The following is a 27460-nucleotide window of genomic DNA, read 5'->3' on the forward strand; positions in this document are numbered from 1 at the left end:
CACTCTATTGTTTTGTATAGTTCTTTTCCATTTTATCACATGTATAGATTTGTGTAGCCACCAAAAAGTAATTTGTTTTAAGCTGGCATGAAGAAAAAATAAACTGTTTTGAACAATCTATCATTTTGTTTTAAGGTATTGTTATGTTTAGGGGCTGCTTTGCCAAATATCTTACTCTTCTAAAATAATTTATGTTTTAATGGAATATTACCATGATGTAAGAATGATTATTCATAGTAGAAAAAGGTTGCTAAAAAAAAAAAAAGTCCCCTTAGGGTATATAAATTGATTCCATTAAGAAAAATAAGGTTTCCATATATTTATTACTTAAAGCTTACTTGTTAGATTTATTTTTTAAACATTTACAGTGGCAGTGATAGGCTCTTGATTTTTCTGTGTATTTCTATGTATCTCAAATGAGTATGAGCAATACTGTATTGAGGTGTATATTGAAAGACATCGTCTTATATTAACATGGGAAACTGTCTATTGCCATTCAGAGCTTTTTATTTTGTAGCTCTTGTTTCGAAGAAGGATGTGGAGGTAAAAACCCAAATTTTCAGTATGTTCCCAAAAGCCCTAGACGTCTGAGCTTAAAATGGGGTTAAATTTTAATGAAAACATACCCTAGTCAATGTGCTTTAAATTATAATTTTAAAAGCCAATCACTTTCTTTTTTGACTGACATGTGGCATTTTGGATAAATTTTTAAATCTTTAAAATCTGTAAGAAATGAATTTGGGATCTTGTAGGTATCGTATTTAGAACAGGGAAAAAAAGGGATAGCTCATAGTGAAGGGGTTGAATTAAAATCATTTGTAATTATGCATCACAAAGAGGTACAATCACAGTGCATCCATTTATACGTGCATCTGTGCATCTGCCTCTGACCCCAGCTTTCTGGTTTCTGTCTCCTTTCTTTACAAAATCTTCAGTTATGCGTAGATGCACACATTAGAGAGGAAATTGGGGCTAATGATTTAGGAATGTGCTAATTAATTCTCATTATGTTCTATGAACCGAGAGAAATAGTGAAAGGTTGTCTGCATATGCATATACACTATGTATATTTTTCCACACAGTGTTTTCTTCTGAAGGAAAGTTATACTGGGTTTTTATTTTTTTTCTTTTTAGGTTCTTATACACAGTGACAGCTAGCAGAATCTGAAGTGCTGACATTATGACTTAGAGATGTGATAAAGAGAAACATCTATTGCATTTTCTGTAAGTAAATGTGGTGCCGGCATTGAGAGAACATACGTAATCAGATACCTGTTCTCCCTGAGTTTCTTAATTTAAGCCTCGTGATTTCTAATTAGCAGTTAGATTGCATCCATTGTTATTTTGTCTTTGGTTATCAATGATGATCAACCTTTGCTAAACAAAGATATGTCATCATGCTGGGGACACTCATGGATTTTTTTTTAAAAGGTTTTAACATTTGATAATAGGTTTTCCAATAGCTTGAAGGGTAGCTTTTAACATTTCTTTTCCAGCTGAAGTATTTCCTGAGTTCTGTCCAAGCCCTCTGTAGTTAAAGAAAAGGCTTTTTGACACTGAATAGACAATGTTGTGGCTTTTTTTTCCTTCTTCAGACAAATGTATAGGCATTTAGACCGCCACGTTGTACTCTCGTAATTGAGACACCTTGCAGAAATGACAATTATAGGGTGACTCGTGTCAAAAATATTCAGAACAAATTACATTTTACCGATTTTTAAAAACTTTCAAAGGTACTCTCTCCTCTTTCTTTCTCCTCTCTCTCTTCCTTCCTTCCTCCCACCCACTCCTCGTTTTTTCTTTTAAACATTAAGTAAACTATTTGCATTTTTACGTTTCATCAAAGTTGTTCCAGGTTTTTTCTGGGTTTACTAAAACTCCAAATGGACTACTCAGATCAAAACAATTAGTGAAGTCTAAGGTGTTCTTAATTCCTGAAATGAAAACAGAATGGATGTTCAGGACGTTCTGTTTTGCTCTAGCTACCCGCTTGGCTTCTCGCTCAGAATATTCTTGCTCTCAAGTTAGTTCCAGTTCTGTTTATTTTGTCCTGAGCTCAGCGAACTTTCCAAAGCCCTACTCTTCAAACAACACTTTTTTTCCCCCGTCCTGTGAGCTGGAGTTTATTTTGTGCTCACCCTTCATTCTGTGGGTTGTGAATAATTTTAACACAAAGAAAAAAAAAATCTCCTCCTGACCACGGAGAGAAGGGGGGATTTTAGAATAAAGGTAAAAATTGTTGTTTTAGCCCCCAAAGCAAAGGACTTGGGAGAGAAGAGAAAAGGGGGGGAGGAATAGAACAGCAAAGGAAGAAAAAAAAAACAGAAAAAATTTTTTATAAGGGTGTCAGTGCAAAACAGGTGTTTGATGAAGCTCAAGCAAAACAAATGACAAAGTTAGCATTGAGGGGCCAAATACATGATACACATTTAAACTGCTTAGGTAAATTTATTTATGAAATAAATATGCAGTTTTACAAATCTGAACGTGGAGCAAATGTTTACAGATTGAAACTTATCATTTCTTGATTAACAGTATGAAGTGGGGCAATAGTCCTATTGAAAGCCATTCTTAATTGGGCTTATTATAAATGTTTTGGTTAAAAGAAAAGATTAAAGTGAGCTGTGACCTCTGTGGAATGTTGAGACTGGTGAAATTTCTGATTTTAGCATTATCCTCAAATTGTCTCACAGAGAATTACATATTACAAAGTTAAAAGAAGGCAGAAGATCCCTACTCTTTGTTTCAGGTTTGCCTAGCATCCAGTCAGAGATGGGTGAATAACAAGGACAGAACCATGGAACTCCAGTGTCCTTACTTAGGAGGCCCATACTAATGGCAACAGCAAAACAGTGCTACATAGACATAAATAATTTGTGATTGCAAATGTGCAGGTACAGTGTAACAAAACTGTTCTATCTTTACAGTCTTAGGTGTTGGCACTTTTCTTTTGAGCCCATGTATAGAACAGGACAACATGAAAAGTGAAATATTCAAGCCATGGAGAAAAAGAAAATATATTGCTGTATTTTATTTATGGAATGCCCACAATGTGCTGGTTCTCTACTGGCCCCAGAGAAGTACAGCTGTGATCAAGACAGACATAGTTCCTGCCCCCATGGAGCTTACAGTCTATCGCAGAGCTAGACCAGGGAAAAGAGTATGAAGTGTGAAGAATGAGAAGTAGAGAGTGTTACAGGAGCCCCCAGAAAATGAAGGTTATTGGTTTAGTTGATTTTCCCCCCGCTTTTCTGCTTCCATCTCTTTTCCTCTTCACCCTCTCTTTTCCTCCTCTTCCCTTTCTTTCTCTCTTTCCCCTTTCCCTCTCTCTTTGTTCCTCTCTTTCCCTCTTGATCTTTATTTTCCAAACAGAATTCAGCCAAACTCATTTTTAAAAAGAGAAACAGTCTAACATTATTTAGAAAGAGCAGCATATTATAAGTGGTTGCAGCCATAGGCTTGGAAGGTTGTGACCCAGAAATTGGAATCCTGGCTCTGCCATCAACTAGCCTACATTCTTAGTCAAAAGATATTGTATATGTCTTCTTTTTATTAAAAATAGGGCTAGAAATATGTACTTTTAGAAATTTATAGGAATTTTAGATGTGACCTTGTAAGTAAAGTCTCTGGCTTCTTTCCTGGCAGGTAGTGATCATGCTAAAATCATTAGCTACTACCATATTATTATTATTCCTATTACTATTATTATTTTTCTTTTTATTTTGTAGAAACAATGTCTGTATTATACAACAGCTAAAAAATAGTGAATGATGATATTCATCAATTGAAATAATTTTCTCCAAAAACAGTGACTAGCTTTGGTATTACGTAATTCTTACGTTTTGTTTTGCCTGTTCACAAAAGCTGTTGTTTTTGAATGTTAAATATAAAAACCATTTTCAATAAATAAATCTTTAGATAAGATACTAAAGCCACATTGTTTACAATTGCGTCGTCTTTTCCTTTGAACATTTTTATGATTAAAGCTTGAGCCAAATTTCAATGAGCCCCTTCAGGAGACAGGGAAATTTATTAATATTTACTTTGATTGAGCGATTGAGACATATTTCTCAATGCACCCATATAGAGTAATGTGATAGATTTTTGTGTGTGTCTTTTGAAATCAGTTGTACTGTATTATAGACAAACCCTATGTAAGTGTGAATATGTATTTATATAATTTGATAGTGGTAAATCACAAATTTATATCATTTGATAGCACTAATTCAAAAATTAAAATTGTTATAAATTTGTCCTTAATCAGGACATTTAAAAATCAGTCTTCATGAATGCTTTTAGATTCTGGAAGTGCTCACACTAAGTCCCCGTGTATAAAAGGTAAAGGTGACATAATCACATGTAGAATTTAGATAGCCTCCTCTCTGTTTGTACATAGTGTGCATGTCCCCCACCTCCAATCCCAGCGTAGGCTTTAGCATCATTGAACATCTGTCTTCCAGGAATGGTCTTTTTATTCTCATGCCTTCTGTTTTGCTTGTGTGGTCTGATCAGCCTGAAATGCCTTTCCCTGTCGGGGTGAAATCTTACTTATATTTTAAGGTCTAGTTCCAGTGTCATCTATGGTGTGATTCATCTCCCAGTACCCCTGGGTGTAATAAACTGGTCCCTTCTTTGTACCCCATAGCTCTTTTTTCCTCTCCTGGTACATGATAGCTGTTTGAGCATCTTTTCACCTCTCCACACCAGGAACTCCTCAGTGAGTTCTTGAGATCTATGCCCTATTCACCTTTCCAGAAAATTTGATTCCTGTCTTCAAGGAGTTTCCAGTCTGGGCAAGGAAGCAAACATGTAAACATGGAATTACGTTGCAATTTGGAAAGTGATGTAAAACAATTATCTAAATTAGTGTACACAGATGAGCACTAATTTACTAAAGAATCCTGCTTTTCTCATACAACAACTGAGCAGTCGGCATGTAGGTGTAGTCTGTTTCTTAAAATAGCAATGTTTTCCCAGTCTTTATATCAATATTTATGTTGTTACTCATGCTCTGTTAAAACAAAACAAAATAAAACAAAATCTCTCAAATGACATTGTATATCTAATGTTCGTGATGGGGAATTTAGGAGTCTGTTGAAAATTGTGACACATAGCAGGACTGATGCTTCGTACTCCAAACCAAATAAAGTTTCACTGGACCTTAACTGTAAGCTAAGACTTTAAGTGCCATTTATTTGTTGAGTTTTGCCACTCTAAATTGTTCAGCTTGGCACAAGACCTTTAAAAGAAATTATAGTTTAATTGGTTTGTGGTTTATTTTCTATTATATTAAAATGACCTGCTTATATTAAAATGACATGCCTTTCAAAACCTACTAGAGCATTAAAACATTGTTGTAGTGATAAAAGATTTCCAAATGTTATTCTGAAAAGCAAGGAAAAGGATTTCAGACAAACACATAGCTCACAGCTCAGTATAGTGGGTTATGTCGAGCTCTTGGATGTAGCTATAAAATCATCTTCTCTTTCATACATGCCTAGAGTTTTGGGCTTTTGGAAAATGTTTTCTATAATTGTTATTTTTCGGTACCCTTTTTTTTTTTTTTAAATATTCACTCTGAGGTAGTCCTATTACAGTAGGCTCATAACACCATAACCTTATCCATATATAGCCAGGCAAAGCTTTCTGCTGTTAAGTAGAACTTATGAATACTTAAGAGAAGGAAAGCATTGCTATTCTTGAGCAAATTCGGAGAGTTTAGAAACATTATTTTGAAATGTGCTTCCTTAAAGTCAGAAGAACTTAATTAAGTTCCCAGGGTTAATTGTTTCTGAAGTGTTAACATGTCATTTGTCTATTCAAACTCCAAAGCAAATCTAATACGGGATTTAATAACCTGTTTATGTGAATAGAAATTTAGGGTGGGGGTGGCGTGGGAGAAGAAGGAAAAGCTAATAGGCTTTTACCTAGTTAGTGGGTTTAAGGAAGAATTCTTTCTGTCTTTATTTGAAACAAAAGGTAAATCCTATGTTCAAAACTCCTTCTATTTGGGAGCATAAATTGGGATGACAAGGAAGTTTTGGAACAAAACAGTATTTTTACACTTTGTTCATTTCATATTTATCACTAGCTTGTTTGCTAATTTTCATTTGCAAGAGGCAATTCTTCCAGCTAACTGGGTGCCTCAATGGGCCACTGATTTCTTTGAAGTGACAGTCTGTAAATATGCATAAAAAAGGGATGCAATTAGCGTGTGTGTGGTTCAGTGCAGCCTGATTCCATTGGCAAGTTTACCCACAGTGTTGATAAGCTACATTATCTAGAAAATTGGCCGCTGAAAAACAGCACCTCTGATTGCCAGCAAAGGTTCCAGATAACAGGGTGCTGAAGAGAAATATAATTGAGGTTGAATATATTAACCAAGGTGTCACATGCTCCTTAGAAGCTCTAATTTATCAGCATGTTGGAATTTTTATTAACATTTGGAATGCGTTTCTACCACACTAATGAAGTGGAATTGGCAGTTCAGGTTTTAGTTATTGTCATTTCTGAGAAGTTAAATGTAATTTCTCGTTAGACACAGTTATGTAAATATATTTGTTCAGGGGCTGAAAAAAATTATACGTTTTACAAAATACAAATATGTTGTTAAGAGGCAGTGTGACAAATCAGTGGTGGCTCGAGTCCTGAAAATCAGCCATGTATTTATGCTGCATTTTGTACATTACAGCTCTTCTTTGTGGGGGGAATTTGAGAGAAATGAAGGAAGCTTAATTTCATTAACTCTGCAACTGGCTCACCATTGTGAAAAACAGTTAAAATTAGCCACTGTTTTAGTAGGCTAGCATGTCTAAGAGGATTTTATGATTAAACTATTTTTTTAAATGAAAACTTGCTCAAATTATAAGGTGAATTAAGCTTTCATGGAAGATATCTGCTTTTCTTTTTTCTATTCTTCTTGGAAGTGCCCAAGATTTCTATTCATTTTCTAATTCCAACAAATAGGTTTGAAAGATATTTGTTAACAAGACTATTAATTTCTATTATAAAAATAAATTGAGATGTGCAAATTTGAAATTATTTTAGATGATTGCATACATATGTGATAACACTACATTTTTTTGAAGCAAAGAAATAAAAATCATAAACTTTGGGATAATGTTTCCTTAGGAATAAAGAGGAGGAAAGAGTCAGAGGTATCAGGGGAACATACACAGGCAGTTTCAGCTGTATATTAATAGTTACTAAGTTAGGTGATAGATTTTTGAGTGTCTGTTTCATTATGATAATTCATAATTATATATATGTAACATATATGTTTATCAGAATATAAAACATTTTTAAAAGGAAATAACTCAATTTCTATTGACTCATAAATTTTGTTTTCCCTTGAAATGATTATGAATTACAGTCTGTAGAGCACTGTGTATTCGTAACATGCTTAGTATTAGTTAATTGCACACATCTCCGACCTCAGGGAATGATGCCACATTTTTCCTCCATTAGTAATAGATATGCTGGTCACAAGACATTGGTTCCCTAGAGACAAATGACCCGTGGAAGACATTCTCAGCTTTCCCTTTGCATTCACTCCTTAGCAACTGCCAGTCTTCTACTGTCCTATAGGGCTCCTGATTTCATTCCTTCTTCTCCTACTGGCTGCTACCACTCTTGGCATTCCTTGACCCAGTTTATCCCTGCTACAATACTTCCGTGCATTTCACACACTTATCCTCTAGCCCTCAATGATAAACTTCTCATTTCTATCACCTATCCCATCATATGTGTGTGGGGGAAAGATTTAGAAGGTGGGGGTGGGGAGGAGTGGTGTTCCCTTTATTAGCAGGAACTTCTGGTTGGAACTGAACTTGACACAGGAGATTCTCATGCCCGTTGGACAGTTACTCTTAGGATGCCCATTATGGTAGATGTGCTAAATTGTCACTTAGCACACATTTTGTTTTTTTTCCAATGTCACCAGTTAGATAGCTAAAATCTGTAATTCTCAGACTCTCTTGCAGCTAGGGTTCTGAAAAAAAATTAGGTTCACATAGGTGCATGCAGGTGCTGTTTGAAAGGTAATGTTCTAAGTGTGGTTCACTAAGTCCCTGGGTGTGGAGTGGCAATGTGGCGGCCTTGATTCCAGATCATGCTTATATCACTGTGTCTTTGAAATTAGCTGTTCTATGGGCAGCCTTCAGATTCCTCACATTCTTGAGAAAGCAGATGTGGAGACTCCCCTAGCCTGCCAATTTTTCATTGTGGTTACCTCGATTTACCTGCTTCTTTGGCCCTTCCTACAGTTTTGAAAGCTCTTATTTCTGTGTGTTAAATCCCTTTCTACCCAAGTCGTTTGATTTTAAGAAACTAAACCCTGATCAATACCCCTGCAAATCTGGTTCAGATGACTCCGTAACAGGACCAGGCCCAGAGTAAAGCAGTAGAGACACCCATGGCACAAAACTTAAGTTGTTGGGCACTTTCAGGGTCATGGTAGTGTCTCTTTAAATTTTATGTCCTGGGCAACTCTCTTGCCTCACTTTAGTGCTGGCTCAGTTCAATAAGCAAATAGCAGATGTTATTTATTATAAAAATAATTAAATCACATCTATAACAGATGTTGGCAAAATACAATCCATGGACTAAATCTGACCCACTGCCTGTTTTTGTAAATAGAGTTCAGTTGGAACACAGTCGTGCTCTTCTTTTATGTACCGTCTATGGCTGCTTTTGCACTGAAGAGCAGAATTGTGTAGTTGTAACAGAGAACGCAAAGCAGAAAATATTTACTCTCTGGCCATTTACAAAAAAAGTTTGCAGATTCATGCTGTATATGCTACTGTGGATATGCCTAAATGTGTGGGGTAAGACTGCCTGAGATCAAATTCTGGTTCCTCTGTGAGTCTCTGGCTAAGTTGCTTAACTTCCATGGAGTGGTGTGCTGGAATCACCAAAAACTTACGGGCATCTCTTCTTAACTCTCGGTCCATTGATCATCTTGACAGCCAGAAATCAGCCATGGTGGGAGTATTCCCCCTAGAAAAATTAGCAAATGCTACAAATCAAGGCTTCCCCAGAGACCCAGGAACCAAACACTTGCTGCCTCTATAAGTATGGATGGACCCCAACTTATGATGGTGTGATTCATGATTTTTTGACTTCACAATGGTGTGAAAGTGATATGCATTCAGTAGAAGCTGTGCTTCAAGTACCCATACAACTGTTCTTTTTTTTCCTTGCAGTACAGTAGTCAATAAACTAAATGAGATATTCAGCACTTTCCTATAAAATAGGCTTTGTGTTAGATGATTTTGCCCAAATGTGTGCTAATGTAAGTGTTCTGAGCACACCTAAGGTGGATTAGGATAGGCTATGATGTTTGGTAGGTTAGGCATATTAAATGCATTTTTGACTTATGATATTGTCAACTTATGGGGGGGGTATCAAAACATAACCCCACTGTAAGTCGAGAGGCATCTGTACTAGATTCTTCTTTTTCCCAATGATGTGACACACACACACTTAGTGCCCCATCTGGAGCCTCTTTAACCATCAGTGCACCCAGCCCCCAGCTGCTGTGAGTGCTGCAGCTAACAGCATATAGCTGTGCTCTCCTCAGGGGCAGTCAATGGCTTGCTGATATGGGTGACGCAAAAGCCCAGCCCCTTTGCACCATTCTGTCATGCAATTTATGCTCCAGAATGCCTCTGTTGCCATGGGTTAGACCACGGCTAGACTTTGCCTGGGATTCTTGATTGGCTTTTTCACCTTCTCTATCTGGCTTCAATTTTCATTACAGGTTTGTTCTAAATTAAGTCCAGGACCCAGACTAGGTGAGGTGAAGACAGCGAAGTGCCTAGAGCACACAGTATCAGGAGGCACTCACTGTCAGGCCAAACAAGTGTTGTACAACCCTTCTAGGAGGAAGAAAACAGGTGCCTCTGAAAATTTTTTGGCTTAACTCTTTCCCTCTCCTTACCCTAGTCTGGTCCCTTCTTGCCCAGATAAATCACATGCACTTGAATTTCTGCTTTAGCCTCTGTTCCTCAGCAACCCAACCTAAGGCAAGTTTCTGTATAATGGATTGTTACCTATTGATTGCTTTAAGGACTAAATGAGTTAAGGTATGGGAAACAGCAATGACTGAAACAATAATGGGGGATGAACAAATACATGTACATATAGAAATAGTGCTGAGACAGATCGCTCTTGTGCCTTTGTGTATACTTTTCTCCCTATCTGCAGTGCATGCTCTGTTTCTATTGGCTTACCTAAATGCCACTCTCCCCTTCTTCCCCGCAAAACCCTATTTTGTCTATAAGACTCTTACTGGCTACAGCATTCTAACTGACATTAATTTACATAATTCTCCAATCCCTGACTCTGTTTTTTGTTTTTTTAACCAAATAATTTTTTTCCTTCCATTGTGTTTTTGTCCTATAAATCATTATCTGTATAACTTACTTGAATAGATTGACAAATGTGGTAAAATCAATATAACGATATTGCAAAAATGATCCTTAGAAGTGTGAAAAAAAAGATCCAACTGATAACCTTTGGAGATGTGGTTCCTGTGCTTTCTACTAAGTGTTCAAGTATAAGGACAACCCAGGGCCTAGAGCTCACTCCATTTGCAGCCCAGGGAGGTGGGTATTTTGTAATGCCTACAAAAGTTATTTCTTTGACTCTGAACAACAGACTTTTAATTGCTATATTGATAGGTATCCCCAGATATCTTAGTCAGTTTTGTTCATTGATACTGTTACCGTCTATCTCAGCACTCTAATTTCTTCATAGTTTTCTTTGTTGTTGTTGTTTTGGTTTTGTCTTGGTTTGAGATGAAGTCTCGCTCTGTCACCCAGGCTGGAGTGCAGTAGCGCCATCTCAGCTCACTGCAAGCTCCACCTCCCGGGTTCACTCCATTCTCCTGCCTTAGCCTCTGAAGTAGCTGGGACTACAGGTGCCCGCCACCACGCCCGGCTAATTTTTCGTATTTTTAATAGAGACAGCGTTTCACCATGTTAGCCAGCGTGGTCTCAATCTCCTGACCTTGTGATCTGCCCGCCTCAGCCTCCCAAAGTGCTGGGATTACAGGCGTGAACCACTGTGCCCGGCCTCTTCATAATTTTTATCACCAGTTATAATTTCCTAATTAATTTGCTTACTGACAATCTTTCATCCTAACAAGACTGTAAGCTCCACGAAGACAGGCTCTTCACTCATTCCCCATTATTTGTAGCCCACCTTGTGCATGGCAGGCACTCAATGAATATATGTTGCAGTGACTGATAGAACAAATGAATTATGCAGACATTTTCAGAACTGGCGTATAGTGACATAGTATGGGTTCAGTATATATTTGCAGAGCGAGTGAATGAATGAAGTCACTTAAAGGAACCTTCTGGCACATGTTTCACAGGCCAGGAGCTTCTCTTATTTGAGTTTGATAAATATTGTTGCACTTTTCTACAAAGTACAATGAACAATCAATAGATATTCACAGGTGCTTTTTCTGAAATTAGTCCTCATGTAGAAAATGCAGGAATGTGACACCTAAAATTAAAAATGTGACACCACAAATTATTGACTCTGGAAATACCCAAGTCATTGAGGAGAAAGATGAGTTTAGGGTAAGGAGTGTAGCCAAAATGATTAGTGTGACACTCAGACAGCTTTCTAGATTGACTCAAAGAGGGATGGGTTCACATAAGAGTGTTTTGCTGTGCAGGTGTAGTGCTATGACTTGGTAATGGGAGGCCCTGCTTTGACTGTTATTCCAACACAGGAACAAATCAATTGATGTTGAAGATGTCAGTCAACTCTGTCCTGGTGTTGGCCTAAGAGCTTCCCTCAGAACTTACCTAGTGGGTTTGTTTGGAAATCATGGAGTGAACAAGGGCAGTGGATATTAGGAGACTCACTCTGGCTCAAATAAGAACAGTGTTGCTTCTGTCTGGTAACACAATGGGAGAGACAGTCTAAACAAATAATCCATATAACAAATAATGTTGATATAATTGTGATTAATATTAGTTAATGAAAGTCCAATGTCTTTAAGAGCATTTCCCAGAAGGAGCTAACCTAGGCCAGGGATTCAGGGCAGTATGGGGAGTGTTTCTGTAGAAACGACATTTAATCTGAGAACTGAAGGATAAACAAGAGTTGGGCTACATGTTGGTGGGGAAGGTGGTTTGGAGAGAAATTATTGCTGGTAAATTCTCAGCCTTTTTTCCTTAGGAAAATGAACCCTCACACCACCTTGGTTTCTGGTCCTTTTCTTGTTTCACACGCACTTATTTGCCAGTGCTTAGGGGGAACACAGTGTAGTCAGTGGAAAAAATGTGGAGTGGTATGAACAGGTGTTTGAACCCCAGCTCTGCTCTTCACTGAGCTGTGTGTTCTTGGGTAGCCTTCTTGTTTTCTCTGAGCCTTATCTGTAAAACAGGACTCTACATGAAATGTAGGGAGGATTAACAATTACTCTCCCAATGGCAAATGCTGCTATAGAATCTACCATGTACTGTTTTTAAAGTAACTCATTTAATCTTCCTGACAGCCCTATTAGATAGATGTGGTTGCTATCCCCATTTCTCAGATGTAGAAACTGAGGCAAGAGGTTACATAATTTGCCCAAGATCACATTGGCTGGTGAATGATGGAACTAGGATTCAAATCCAGACAGCCTGGCTCTCAGGTCTCTGTGTTTTGCTACTAATTCTTGATTCATAAAGTGGCCCCCAGGAAAGGGAGCAGAAATAATCTTCATTGTCATTTCCTTGGCTATTGGTGAACCTCAGACCCTAAGGACTTTTGTTGATCTGTAGGACTCCTCAGGGGCACAGGGCTTGGTTATTAGAAGCAAAAGCACTCCCTTTTATTTAAGAGCTCAGGATTGTGATCATTTGCCAAAACTGGCCGTCTTGAAAGGATTGTATCGCTTGCCATTTGGTTTTCATTCTGAGGCCACATGTGACTGTAACATAAATACTTACGGGAGATATCATTACTCTGAAGTTTAAAGTTTACATGTCAGCTCCCTGTCTTTATAGCAACTGCTTTGGGTCATCTCTCTTCTGTTCAAGCCAGGAACTGTGGAAAATCATTCTCATGCACAGATTTCTATGTCACCTCTATCCCCGACTTCTAGCAACTAAGGGAAGGGCTGAAGTGGTTCCACCTTATCCCATCTATATGAGTCACCAAATCTTGGCCGTGACTTGTGTTCAAAGACAGCATCAGGACCTTAAATTATGAGTTGTTCTCCAACAATTGCTGGATTTCTTTGAATGCCTCTGGGTGTTGAGGGCATCAAGGTGGAGGTCTTCTTCAAGGCAGTAGGGATTCATGCCCTTTTTGCTGCCTTCCTTTCTTTCCTGAAGCTTTGTTTGGTGAACTCCTGCAGACCTCAGGTCTCAGTTCTGCATATCATTTTAGAACATCGCCTTCCTTCCTTGACTTCCTTTCCTGCATTGAAATCTGACCTCTTATTATGAGCTGTCATCTCATCCTTAGTTAACCTTCACACAGTGTCTCCCTCTGTACATATATTTTTGCATGATTCTTGCATGATTCATTTTGATGTCTGTCTTTCTAGTGAAACTGTAAGCTGCATCACAAGGAGGAGCTCCATCAATAAGGGTGGAATGAGTGAATGAATGAATGAGTGGAGATGAGAAGCACTTACATAGCTATTATTCCTAGCATTAGCTATTTTCTTTTTTTTTTTTTTTTTTTTTGAGACAGAGTCTCGCTCTGTCGCCCGGGCTGGAGTGCAGTGGCCGGATCTCAGCTCACTGCAAGCTCCGCCTCCCGGGTTCACGCCATTCTCCTGCCTCAGCCTCCCGAGTAGCTGGGACTACAGGCGCCCACTACCGCGCCCGGCTAATTTTTTGTATTTTTTAGTAGAGACGGGGTTTCACCGTGTTAACCAGGATGGTCTCGATCTCCTGACCTCGTGATCCGCCCGTCTCGGCCTCCCAAAGTGCTGGGATTACAGGCTTGAGCCACCGCGCCCGGCCAGCTATTTTCATAATTCAGGCTAATTGGAATCCCAACCAGAGACCTTGAGATTTACTATGAAATATACCAGCACACACACTTTAAGTGAATTTTGATTCCCCATCTCACTCTTCTACCTTGACACTGTCACATCAGGATGCTCATCACACACGTGTTTCTCACTGCTTTTGTGTGTTGTTCTTCACCACCAGATTTGTAAACAAACCTCAGTGAGAGTGCCCTCAGGAACTCATCCAAATTATTTTGCCTGGAGACTGTTTATTAGGGGTTACCTCTAGCCTGCTGCAGCCCTTTTCTAGAATCATGTAAGGGTAAAGTGGCGAACAAGAATGGATTTGAAACAGAAACCACCATTGCAATTGACACTAATTAACAGAGCTGAGAAAATCTTTCATTAGGAGCGTCTAAATCATGCAGCCTACTTCTACTTAGAAGGGAAAGAAAAGTGGACTGTGAACCATTTAATAAAATTTGAAGAGATTATTTTTCTTCCTCATTTCTCAGTGGATATACTGGGGTTGGAGAGGATAATTTGTTTAGAAGTAGAGTAATGGGAAAGGGGTACAGGCCCCTTGCCTTTGTGCCTGTCCACACTTCCCATGGTTCCGACCCTTGTGTTGAGTTGCTCAGCCAGGCACTTCCCTGTGTTACCTCCATGACAGCTTTCCCTCCCCATTAATTCTATATTTTCAAATTTTAGAGTCATAACCATGAGACTGACATTTTATTACTTGCAGACAACAGCAGCAACTACAAAACGAGACAATATCTATTCAGCACCTACTGTGTTCCAGGCACACTATATGAATTATTTTGTTTAATTTCCAAGCAATTTTGTGAGGTAAGTACCACTAGTATCCACAATTTACAGATGGAAATGGGACTATAGTAGGGTAAAACAACTAATTACATTGACAAAATAATGAATCCTTAGCAAAGGACTACAAGCTTATCCCTCCCGGACACAATGTATACATTAGAATAGCATGTGCTTGGAAACAAGATGTCTTATCTCAAGACTAGGTGGGTGTGGGTGAGTTCTGGGGAGGAATCAGTGAGGGTAGAGGGGAGAGGGTTAGTTACTGTTTCTGGATAAAGAGGTCAAGAGGTCATATTTGGAAGCGGCATGGCTTCAGATGCCTCTCACATCAAGCCGTACAGTGGGCACCTTTTCCAACTATATACTGGTTTGACCTTAACTATATTTAGTTAATAATGCCTCCTGGGATTGTCATGGGGATTAAATGAATAAGCCCATGCATGTGTAAATTACTGAGGACACTACAGTGCATGGGGAAAATGTTCAGTGCATGTTAACTCTGCTGTTGGAACTAAGTTTTTAACCAGCTAAGTTTTTACCAACCTTCCCAATCCTGAAAAAAATATTTTGACAGCAAGAAACAGTTCATAGTTATCTGTTTAATATCCTTCTCATTGGTAAGGGCTGACTACTGAATAACCATGCGAGAATTCTTTTTGGGTTCCCCTTTTTTCATTATCACCTTCATGACTTGATTGCTAGCCAGGATATTTTATTGCCACTCACGACATTGAGACAAACGTAGGGGAGCCAGTCCAGTAAGGCTCGAACATTTGTAAGTTTTAAGACACCCTTCATTTGCTAAATTCCCTCCATCTAGGGGTGGTCAGTGGGACTACTTTGATTTGGGTAAGTTTCCTAATTTGAATAAGTCTTCCATTACCAAGTTCACATTAAACTAGGGGACCTCTTCTTGAAATATTGAGGGAAGTCATTCTTCCTCCCAAACTCCTACCTTTCCCAAATTTTATGAATACATTTTATGTTTCTTCTGGATTTTATTAATATTTTAATAAGCATAATATGATTATTGTTAGTAGAGCCAATTTAAATACAAATAATTATATAGTGTCAGCTTTTTACAAACTCTACGTTGCAGTTACTATCAGTTTCATAATCTAGTTCCTCCCAAATACAGGAAAGACTAGTGTGAGATGTAGAGCAGAGCAATAGAACAAGTTCTCTTGCAGTGAGATACTCTTTTAAAGAAGTCATAAGCTGATCAACGAGTGAAACCTCAATCACAGCCTATGGCTCTAGGGCTTCTGTTTTGATTTTAAGGAATAAAACAATACTAAGAAGTCTAGACTGTTTAAGAACATGTAATAGTTGGCTGTGGGTTTCTTAAAAGCATCACTTTTCAAGTAAGTATTTATCATGGTCACTGTATTATTTCCAAAAACCTTTTTAAAAATTCTTATTGGATGTGGCAAGTCATTTCAACAAAAGGTCAGTCTGTTATTACTAAGAAAACCAGTGAAGGAAGCAAGTTTTATCTTTGGTGCTGACAAAAATCCTCCTGAGCCTGGCTCAGGGGCCATGGCTTGCCTTCTCTCTTCTCACATCACCATATGTTAAGGTTATACGTGATAGCTCTATTTTGTAGACTCATAGTTATCCTCTGTGGGTGTATCAATCTCTTTATCTTCTGCCTCAAGTGTGAAAATTATTTTCCCTCATTTTAACCAAAACGAATTTGGGTATTTTCAAAAGGATCCATTTCTTAGTAATGAAAGTAAAAGAAAATACATGCAAAGATAGAGATCTGAGCTTTTCCTGCCCACAATTTTACTCTGGCATGGTTGAGCTAGGATAAAATCCACTGGGTTCTCTGGTAAAGCTTATTGGGCAGCCTGCCCTGCTTTCTTTCACCATGCTGAGTTCTGTCTGGGTCGGATGCTAAAACAAGAGCCTCAGACTTCCAACCTGAAGCAGATTTTGGTTACAAGTCCTCCCAGGCCTGGTAAGATTTTTCTGTCTCTTCTAGAACTGGCTTCTTCAAATTCTGTAAATTCAGCCCCCTAAATCTGCGGCTACAGGGTTCTTGAATTATTTCAAATGTCCTTGCTGGAGAAGTCTTTGCATGTAATGAGTTCTCATAGTGATTATGATTAGTTCTAACAGCAGAGTTAACATGCATTGAGCATTTTCCCCATGCAATGTAGTGTCCTCAGTAATTTACACATGCATGGGCTTATTCATTTAATCCCCATGACAATCCCAGGAGGCATTATTAGTTTCATTTAGCTGAGGGGAAAAACTGAGGTATAGAAAAAGTAAAGCAACATGCCCAAGGTTGCAGAGCTCCCAGCTGAGCCACAAATACAGCCCACGGCTGTTTGACTGAAAAGTCGAAGCACCATATAACCCCTTTCTGAACCTGAAAGATGCCATCTCTGAGCTTCAGGCAATCTTTAACTGGCCTTTGCTTTCTCCAGGACACTGAGGATTCACTATATTGAAGTTCTCCTCTTGCCCTGGATCTCTGCCATGTTGTTTCTCTGAAATGTTCACAGTGGCCAGTGGTTAAAGGATACTCTTCTTATTTGACCCTGACTTTGTAGCTTTGGGCCATAAATTGTCTTCTATTTTGACCCAGTCTCATCCCAGAATTCTATCTGCAAATAAACATTAGCTTATTTAATTTGATGGAAAATTAACTTAAAAAGTTTCCTGAGAGGTACAAATGTATATTTTAGGAGGAGTAGCCAGTGCCATGCACTTTAGATACATATTATACATATTCTTGCCAACTTAGAGGTCTCGGCCTGAGACCTTTTTCTTTGTATGCACACGAGTCCAAAAGTAGACTCCACCTTTGAAATGAGACAGCTCTATTGACTCAATAATTTTGTGGATTCCTTCCGCAGGGAGGAAGGAATATCCTTCCTCTGAGATCCAAGTGGTATAGCCACACATGTTCTCATTAGCAGAGACGACACTGGAGTTATTTTCTCACTCGGTAGAAAACATGAGAGAAGAGAAGGAAGGCTTTCCCGTTTAAGAAATGGAGTGGGCTGGGGAAGGCATTATCCTTGTTATTTGTCATCAAAACAGCATTCGGAGAAATGTGCCAAGAATGATCAAAAGAGAACCATGGGCATTTCAGTTCTCCAGAACTTCACTCTCTACAGCAGACACACACCGAGGCAGTCATAGCTCTAAAAGAAGGCAGTATGCTTATTTATAAATAAATATGCATACTAATTTATGCTTGTTTAAGGGGTGTATGGATGAGTTATTAAAGAGAGGGGCAAATGTCAGAAACCTAGCCCATTTTTTATAGTAAATTAAAAAGATGCTTTATTGTCTGGCATAACTAAAATATCTAGGGGACAGCATTGCTTAAGGTGTGGCTGAATCCAGGGGCTTAACTAATGATACAAACATTTGCCTTCTTTCCATACTTTGGTTCTGCCTTCCTCTGTGATGGCTTTATTCCCAGGCAGGTTTTCTTCACTTAGGGTCTCCAAATGCTCTAGGGTTATAGTTTAGAGTTCATGCAACCTTAGGATAATGATAGCTTCTCTTTTCTAATGCTTCCAACCGACATTCAACAATAGACTTAGGTTTCACGCCAATCCCTGAGTTTGTCTCTTGGGTTAGGATATATGTGTTCTTATTGATTAAACCTGTGCCTATGCCCAACCATGGAAAAGGGACTAGGTTAGTCGTACTAAGTAAGTCACATGGATGGAGAATGGATTAAGGGATAGTTTCAAGGGAAAACCATGATATTATAAGGAAGAGGAGGAAGGCAGAAATAACAGATGTTCACCATGGTGCATCAGCAATGGAAGTGAGAAAGTAAATAGGGATGAAAGACAAGGTATATGGATAAGATAAAAATGAGAGAAAGCCCATGTATAAATTGGCTAAGCCCTTCTCTGTTAAATTTGAAATTATTTTAGAGAAGGTGAGACAGCAGCTGAGATGTATATTTGATATGGATGAGTTATTGTCGTTCAGTTACTGAGCCTCAGTTTCCTCTTTTTTGAAACTGTGATAATATTTCTATAACAGTTTTGTTGGGAATTATCAAAAGAGATAATTCAAGGGGTAGAGATTAAACAAGTCAAAGGTATTATAGTAGTTCCTTGGATTCAGAAACTTGCAGGCCTCTCTATTGGTTATGATTTTCTCTATACAATAAGGTAGAGATGATAAGAAAATATGTTATCCCTCAAGATCTCAGATCAGAGTTATGTTGATAACAATGAACTGTGAGATGGGTACTGGGCAAGTGACTAGGCACATTGTGCATTTTCACTCAGAAAATTTCTGTTTCATTTCATGTTTATGCCTCAGCAAAATGATGAGCAGACCAGGGTCTGCTCAGGGTCACTGAGAGTCAAAATAGAAGTTGCTAAATTTAAAAATATGTTTCCTCTGCACTAAAATGGGGCAATAAAAGAGGACGCTTGAAAAAACAAACTGCTTGTTATATTGCTTGCTATAATTTGCTATATTCTGACTTTTCCCAAGAAGATGGGTTTATCTGAGGATCTCTCTAAAAGCCCAGACAAGAATAGAAGAGTTTTACTAAAGCAAGCTAATACATATATGTTGAAAAGCAATCATAATATACTGATTAACATTAATTAATGAATGTACACTATGAGTACAGGTTTTCTGTGCTTAATAGGCATCAACACATGCAATCTTCACAGTAGTTTTATGAGGTAAGTGCAATTATTATCCCCAATTAATGCACAGGAAAACTGAGTCAAACAGAGAAGTAAATTAGCCAAGGTTATTCAGCTTGGACATAATGAATTTAGGATTCAAACTCAGAAAGCCTGTGCTGCTAACTGCTTCACTGTCATAACATGGTGCATTGTGTAGGCAGACGGACAGGGGGTGGGGGTGGGGATGAGGGTGATGAGTGTTGGACTCCCAGCATGACCAATCACCACTATCACAAGTGGTAGCTTGTGTTTCTCCATTGGGAAATGCATGTCAGAACAGCACCTACCTCTTTGGGTTATTTTGAGGAATAATAAGGTGATGCTTTCAAGGTGTTTTGGTAGGGGCCATTTTTTGATGTTTTCAAAAAATATAAATTTATTCTTGTTAATAATAATGATGATAATTTTTGCAAGGTTTAAAAAAAGTCTTTGTCCGGGAGCAACTTTGACTCCCATGGGTCAGTCTTTACAGGCAGAGTGTGGGACTCTGCTTTTGCCAGCCCTGCATCTCTCGCCTTTGATGGATTAAATGCTCCTATTAAGCAGATGGCTGGGTAAATGTCCCCATTTTGCTGGCCTTACTTTTCTTGAGTGATTTCCTATTATAGGAAGGGAGTATCCCATAATAATGAAAAATTGGCAGTAGCTATTGATTAAATTCTTTCCTACCCTCTTTTCCTTGACTTTTCCCCATTCGTTAAATATGAACACCCCAGAGACAAATGTAAAAAGGTGAAGGGAGGTTAGCTGGGATAGGGCTGCTTTCTTTCTTTTTAAGAAAAAAATAGTATTTTGTTTTGTTCAAGTCCAATCTTCCTAAAAGATCAAGGAAAGAGAAAAAGTTTACCCAATTACTGGTAATAAATTATTTTCTTTTCTCTAGGACATATGAAATCTTAGGATGGCAAATACCATCTGAGAAATGTTCTTTTTATTTTGGTAGCACAGCAACTCCAGAAAATAGGTTAATTGGTTCAGAGACTTGCTCTTACTGTTAATGGCATTTAGCTTGTGAAATTGAACAACTGTATCTCAAGACAGAATGTTCATAAAATCGATATTCTGGTTGCTAAGTGTGTGTTTTTAAGATATAGTTTGAATTAATTTATTCAAAGCCAGCTGGTGTTGTTCCCAGTATAACCTCTAGGAGGAAACCTCAACCCATGTTGTGTCTAAAATAATCGGGTTTTCGTTCTCTCTCTATTCAACTTTCATATTGTATCTAAGTTAGTACTTTTGATATTTCCAAGTTTTTTTTAAACATTTATGTAGAACACCACATAATTGCAGAAAAGATAATAGTCACATACCCTAGGGCCTACTGTACACTTATGTTAAAAGTACAGCTTTTATTGGCAACTAAAGTAATAACCTTTCCATGTCAAATTGCTTTAAATTAAACTTAAAAAAAAAAAAAAACCACTGGCTGATACCCACACTTAGTAATTGTCAAACATTAGCATAATGTGGAATACTAAAGCTGCCTGAATCTGAGGCTTAAAAATAATTATTTACTTAGATAAATTTTGTATGCAGTAGCATATTATTAGAAATCCTTTCTTCCTCCTCCTTCTAAAAACGCAGGATCAATGTATATGTTAATATTATACTTAGGCTTGACATGTAAGTGGGACTGTAACTTATGTTAGCCTCTGAGAAAGGGGTCTCATTTAATCTCTGCTCATCCATCCATCATAGACCACATACAAATGGGGTGAATCGACACTTTGGATGGCTTAGCGTATTGTACTTTGTGCTGGATGACCTAACACGTGACCCAAGGGGGAAAAATGCACAAGTCTATTTTTGATTAGGCTGCAACATGGCACAGTCTGCATAATTTCCAACCATTTCAAGGCACTTGGGAGACGAGGATCCTAAATGATTGTGTGTGTGAAGCCCTCAGGCATAGGTCGCAGCCGCCTTTCACAGTAATGCATTTGTATTTCCCGGATCTCTCCTGGCTCAACCATAGAGCTTTCCACTGAAACAAACTCACAACGGCTTCGGGTTGGTAGGATTCGTATGGTTTTCAGGCTCTGTCCTGAGACCGGGGACTATCTGGGCACATCTGCCTGCTACAGCCAAAATAATTTTTGTCAACTTTATGACACATTGATAATTTGAAGTAAAACTTTATCAGTAGGGACTGACTTCCTGTTGTTCACTGATTTTACAAAATCCCGATCGTAGTCACCTTGAGCAATTCCCTTCCAAATCTGTTGATAAGGCATCTTGAAAGTAACCACTTCCAATATCAAAGAGTGCTGACATATAGGGACAGCCTGATAAACAAGTCTGGCAACATCATAAGCTGGGAGTGACAGGCAAATATTTGGTGATGTCTCCATAAACTAGAGACTCATAGGACAGGCACACAATAGATGCTGGAGGAGCCTTCATTCCTTTAAACTGTATTTTTCTAAAAGTCAAAAGGTATGAACTCAAAGATAGCTAATGATAGTGGACAGGCAGGGTTCTCAGAAGGAATAATATTATAATCTCAAATATTTGGTTGAACTCCACATGCCTACATTTTGGAACCCCTGTCTGCCTTCTTTTAGTTCATACACGAACTAAAAGAAATTAAAGGGTTTTTTTAAAAAAACATTTTGTTTTGTTTTTTACTTTCTCCTCATTGAGCCTGAAACCACTAATATCCAAGAGGCATCTAGGAATAAGGAAGTGAAGATCTAGGCTCTAGGCCTGGGTTTCCACCATGCTGGTTAACTTTGACTTGGAAATGAACCTCTCTGGTCTCAGTTTGCCTGTATGCAAAGTGATACTTGCTTTGAAATTAAGCAATGAAATGAGAGTGGAATTAGATGAGGTTTTCAAAGATTATGCTCCTGAAGCTATATATAGAACTTTTAGTTTTTTTTTATTTTTAAGTTTTATGGGCACATAGTAGATATATATGTATTTATGGGGTACATGAGAATATACATGATGGACACTTCTGTTTCCTCCAAATATGCCTTACTCATTTCCACCTGTGGATCATCAGTTGCATCATTTTTCACCTGGAATAACTTCTACATTCCATTTCATCATCTTTCTTGATCAAACTCATGCTGTTTTTTTTTTATATAAAGCTTTCCTCTCATTGTTTTCTCATCATTCTAGAATCATATGACATGATCATCTCTCCTACATCATCTATCACTTTATTATATCCTGTTTTGTACTGTTTAATTTCACACTGCTATTCTTTGTCCCACCCAAAGAAGAATCTTTCTTCTTTGTTCCCAAGCTGGAGTGGTGCATAAACTCGTTCTGTATTCTGTTCAACACTTACTACATTGCTCAGCACATAGTCGGAGCTTAATAGACACTGGATGCTTTATTTTTTAATTACATGTTCACTTGGTATCTCATTTTATCCTGTCATAAATGGAAATGTACTTTTGTGTATAGATGTGTGTGACCATGATTCCTTTTATTTGTGGAAGAGGTACCTGAGACAGACAAGTTTAGTGATTTGCTTGATAAAGTTCTAAGGGAGGGTCTCCAGATGTGTTGTCTAGTGTGTTTTGTTTTGGTTTTTTTTGTTGTTGTTGTTGTTTCCCACCAGATAAATATTCTTCATATTTTCTTCTGCAGATCAGTGCCAGAAATCCTCAGGGGGCTCTCCTGGGATGGGAGTAGTGAGAACCATGGGAGGAGCAAGGGAGTGGAGTGACCTGAAGCACGGCTGGGTATCTTTGCTGAGCCTCATATTACAAGCCCTTGCTTGTTTCATGTCTCTTCCACAACATTGTGAGCTTCCATAGCTAAAGGGCTGTCTTATCTCTGCCTTCAATGTTCTTGCCTTCTTCTCTGAATAGCATGGGACAGGGCATAATCAGAATAATGAGCACTGACAGAGAGGACACTCTATGTCAGGCAGTGTGTCAAACATCTTTCATGATAAGTTGACTTAATTCCCACAGCAAGTTTATGGGCAACTGTTGTTATGCCCATTTTGTGGATAAGAAAATTGAGGCTACCAAAAACTAAACAAGAGCTGGAGAAATGATCTGGACCAGCTGTTAAGACTTTTGAGGATGATGCTCTCTTAGATTGTCAATGGCTTGGATTGTAGATCTTTCTGCCTCAAGAAAAGGCAACTTGGTTGTTTGTAGATGACTAAGTGACTTGCTCTGTGTTAGACCTCTGCCATAACCATCTTCTGAATTTAAAAAACTGTCTTTAAGATAATTTCTTATTTACATGGTGCACACGGGGCTCCTCTTTGGAGCGTTACATTTAGTAATGTCCTTCCAGCTGGATGCAACGGTGTGGTTTGGGTATGGTGCACAGAGATCCCTGAATAGCTTTGCAAAGGAGTCGAGATTGTAAATTCCATGTATCCCATGTGGCGGGGCAGAGTGGGCAGATCTCTTTGGTTCTTTAGTTTACAGATGCAAACTGAGACTCAGAAATACTTCTGAAGAAAGTGTTTGAAATGATGCCTGGAGCAAAACCATATTGGCCTGTTCATTAAAAAAAATCTGTTTTCTAAAACCAAAGCTTTTTGATTCTTAAATGGGCGATTGAAGTCCTCAGTCAAAGCCCTTAGGTGCCTTTGGGGGATGTTTTGCAACCCCTAACCTTCTGTAGTAAGTTTTCAATGTTTTATGTTGTGATATATGGGGAAACCACAAACCTGACTCTGGGGGCCAACTTTCCTGAGGCTCTGCCTTTGACTTTGGAAATCAGGAACCATCAGCCTGAAATTGGTGCAAATTATATAAAATTCAGATTGTGCACGGCTGGAACCTTTGAATCCTCCTTGAACTCTCCCGTCACCTTCCCTTACCCAATCACTGACTTCATCTTCAAAATATCTCTTGATCATGCCTGCTGCTCTCCATCCCTATCGGCTCCACTGTTTAGGCCACCACCAGGATCTCATCTAATAGCCTCATGACATCTGTTCTGAACTCATTAATAGCCTCAGACATCTGTTATTGACTCCTTGCAGTGTATTCTACTCCAGAGTTCAGAGTGATGTTCTCAAAATGTAAATATGATCATGAGCCTCCCACTCCCCCATCCCCACTAAATACCTTTGATGATGTTCCACTCCATTGCTCTTAAGAAGACAAAATTACTTAATATGCTCTGAAATTCTCTGCGTTGTCTGGCTCTTCTGATCTCTCTCACCTCTCCCCAGTGTCTCAGTCCCACCCTGAATGGCCTTTTTCCATCCTGTCTGATTTAAATTGTCCCTTCCTGCCACAGAGCCTTTGTGTTTGCTATTCTCACAGCCTGCAATGCCTATCTCTCTTTAATAAAGTTTTACTTAAATTTCATATTTCAGCTTAAGTGGCCCTTACTGCCTAGTTGGCTAAATGTTACTGAACTGAAGGTGGGTCCACCTATCCTGTGCGGCAAAGCCAGACACTGACATTGAGATGGCAGAAAGAGTGAGGCATTTATTGCAGGCTGCCAACCAAGGAGAATCAGGCAGCTAATGCTGAAGTCTTGAGCTTCCTGACAGGTTACAGGTAAGGGTTTTTAAAGGCGGGGAGTGAGAGGTTATAGGCAAAGTCATACGTCAATACATAGAGTCTGTACATTGATTTCACCTAAAAAGGCAGGGCATCTCAAAGCAGGATCCCACAGGAGTCACAGGTGGATTCAAAGATTTTCTAATATGCAATTGGTTAAGGAGGTGAAACTTTGTTTAAAATTTTGGGGTCAGCAGGAAACAACGTTAACTCTGGCTGGTAAGCATCATCACCTCCAGGCCCCTCAGGAAGAGATTTAGAGCTAAGAATGGAGGTCAGCGTTCAGTCCTCAGTTTTCCCTTATCTTAGGTCTGTGTGCCAGTGGATCCATTTGGTGGAGGTCCAGGTTTCTGAAAAACCACACGAGGATATATGTTAAGAGGTTATCTTTAGTTCCTATAGGGAACAAACCATCTCTTTACTCAAACTTCCTTGGCTGTGTTTTTAAGCTACTATTACCTTCTTGCTTATCAAGTTGCTCATTTGCTTCTCAGGGCTAGCTAGGTGCCTGGAATTTCCCTTAAAGAAACTCAAGAATCACCTTTATTTCTATGCTTGATGGGAGAGGGAGGTGCCTGACAGGCTGCTAAGAGAGGTCCCTGCTCCATCTCAAATCCTGTATAAGAGACTCTTGTGGAATCATATACTTTTCTTTGTAGGACTCATCACAGTATATATTTCACGTTTGATAGCGTGATTTTAGCATTATGTTTAAAAAGTAGGCTCAGCACCCAGCTCTGCTGATTGCCAGGAAGGGGAACCTGAGCACTCCATTTCTCTTGGCCTCAGTTTCCTCACCTATAAAATATAGACAGTAATGGTTCTTAGGAGTCGTTTTGAGGGTTAAATAAGAAAATACATAGAAAGCGCTTAGACTATTTAATATGTGCCACAGATAAATGCTATATAAATGTTAACTATAATATTCTTGTTAACTATAATATGTCAGTGCTTATCTCCCCCACTCCACTAGAAGTTCTGTGGGGTCTGAGAAAGTAACTAATTTGATGTATGGTTGCATCTCAATGCATATCACTGACACATATAAGATTACTAATCAATAATTAACTACTTAATTGCACTAGTTATCTATTGCTGCATTACCACAAACTTAGAGTCTGAATCTAACACATGTTTATTATTCCACAGTTTCTGTGGACATGAGTCCAGCATGACTGAGCTGAGCTTTCTGCCTTAGGGTCTCTGACAAGTCCACATTCAAGGTATTGGCCAAGGATAAGGTCTCATTTGAAGGTTTTACTGGGGGAGGCCCTTCCTCTAACCTCACATGGTTTTGGCAGGATTTAGTTCCTTGTGGGTCATTGAACTGAGAACCTCAGTTTCCTGCTGGCTGCTGGACAGAGGCCGCCACCAGTTCCTTGCCAGGTGGGCCTCTTCTACTTGGTTGCTTGCTTCATCTAAGCTAGCAAGTTAGACGGTCTTGGCTGGTGATCAACACTGTTCTAGACATACATTCTGTGACCTTGTTACCAGAATGAAGAGCTACATGGACAGTCACAACATGTTGCTGTTAATTAACTGATTCTGTTAATTATCTGATGCCAGTAATCCCAGCACTTTGGGAGGCCAAGGTGGAAGGATACCTTGAGGCCAGGAGTTTGAGATCAGCCTGGGCAACATAGTGGGACCTCTTCTCTATAAAAATTACAAAAGTTAGCTTGGTGCGGTGGTGCATACCTGTAGTTCCAGCTACTCAGGAGACTGAGATGAGAGGATTGTTGAGCCCAGGAAGTTGAAGCTGCAGTGAGCTATGATTGCCCCACTGCACTCCAGCCTGGGCCACAGAGTGAGCCCTTCTCTCAAAGAGAGAGAGAGAGAGAGAGAGAGAGAGAGAGAGAGTCTGCTAACAAGACAAAAGTCACATCTATGACTAATCCTGAAAGTGACATACTATGACTTTTTGGTTACAAGTAGGTTACAGGCCCTATTTATACTCAAAGGAAGGAGACTACACGAGGCCATAAATACCAAGAGATGAAGACCATTGTGGGGGTCATCTTAGAAGCTGCCGACAGAATCAGTTAATTAACAGCAACATGTTGTTATTGTCCATGTAGCTCCTCATTCTGGTAAGAAGGTCACAGAGTGTATGTCTAGAACAGTGTTGATCAAACCCTGTTCTGTGTAACCCTAAAGTGCTATGAGACGTTGAGAGATGTCTATGGCCTGGTGAGTTTGAGAAACACTGGATTGAACCATGTAAAACTAGCCTGTGACATTTTCTGAATTGAAAATACAAACACGACCTGTGATCTTCCTGGAAGAAGACATGATCATATGGCTAATGAATCATAAGAGTTGTTTTTCTCCCCTTGCAGATCACATATAAGCATCTCATAACCTAATCTGGGAAATGCTGACCCAGGCACGAATGAGTATCGGGTGCCACCCCAAACACTGGTTTTAACACAGCTGGTAAAAGAGAACTGTGAAAAGCCATAACTCTGGTAGATAAT

At 38.9% G+C, this 27460-nt stretch overlaps 1 long non-coding RNA gene across 1 annotated transcript in view; it reads left to right on the forward strand.

Annotated features, from left to right (window-relative positions):
• The window catches only part of LOC144339535 (uncharacterized), a 381994-nt gene that overhangs the window by 61698 nt on the left and 292836 nt on the right, over positions 1-27460 (forward strand). The window contains exon 4 of the long non-coding RNA XR_013414563.1: positions 1135-1224. This is a non-coding gene — a long non-coding RNA (uncharacterized LOC144339535). The remainder of the gene's footprint in view (positions 1-1134; positions 1225-27460) is intronic.

This window comes from Macaca mulatta, chromosome 2 (assembly GCF_049350105.2).
Source record: "Macaca mulatta isolate MMU2019108-1 chromosome 2, T2T-MMU8v2.0, whole genome shotgun sequence".
Taxonomy (NCBI): domain Eukaryota; kingdom Metazoa; phylum Chordata; class Mammalia; order Primates; family Cercopithecidae; genus Macaca; species Macaca mulatta.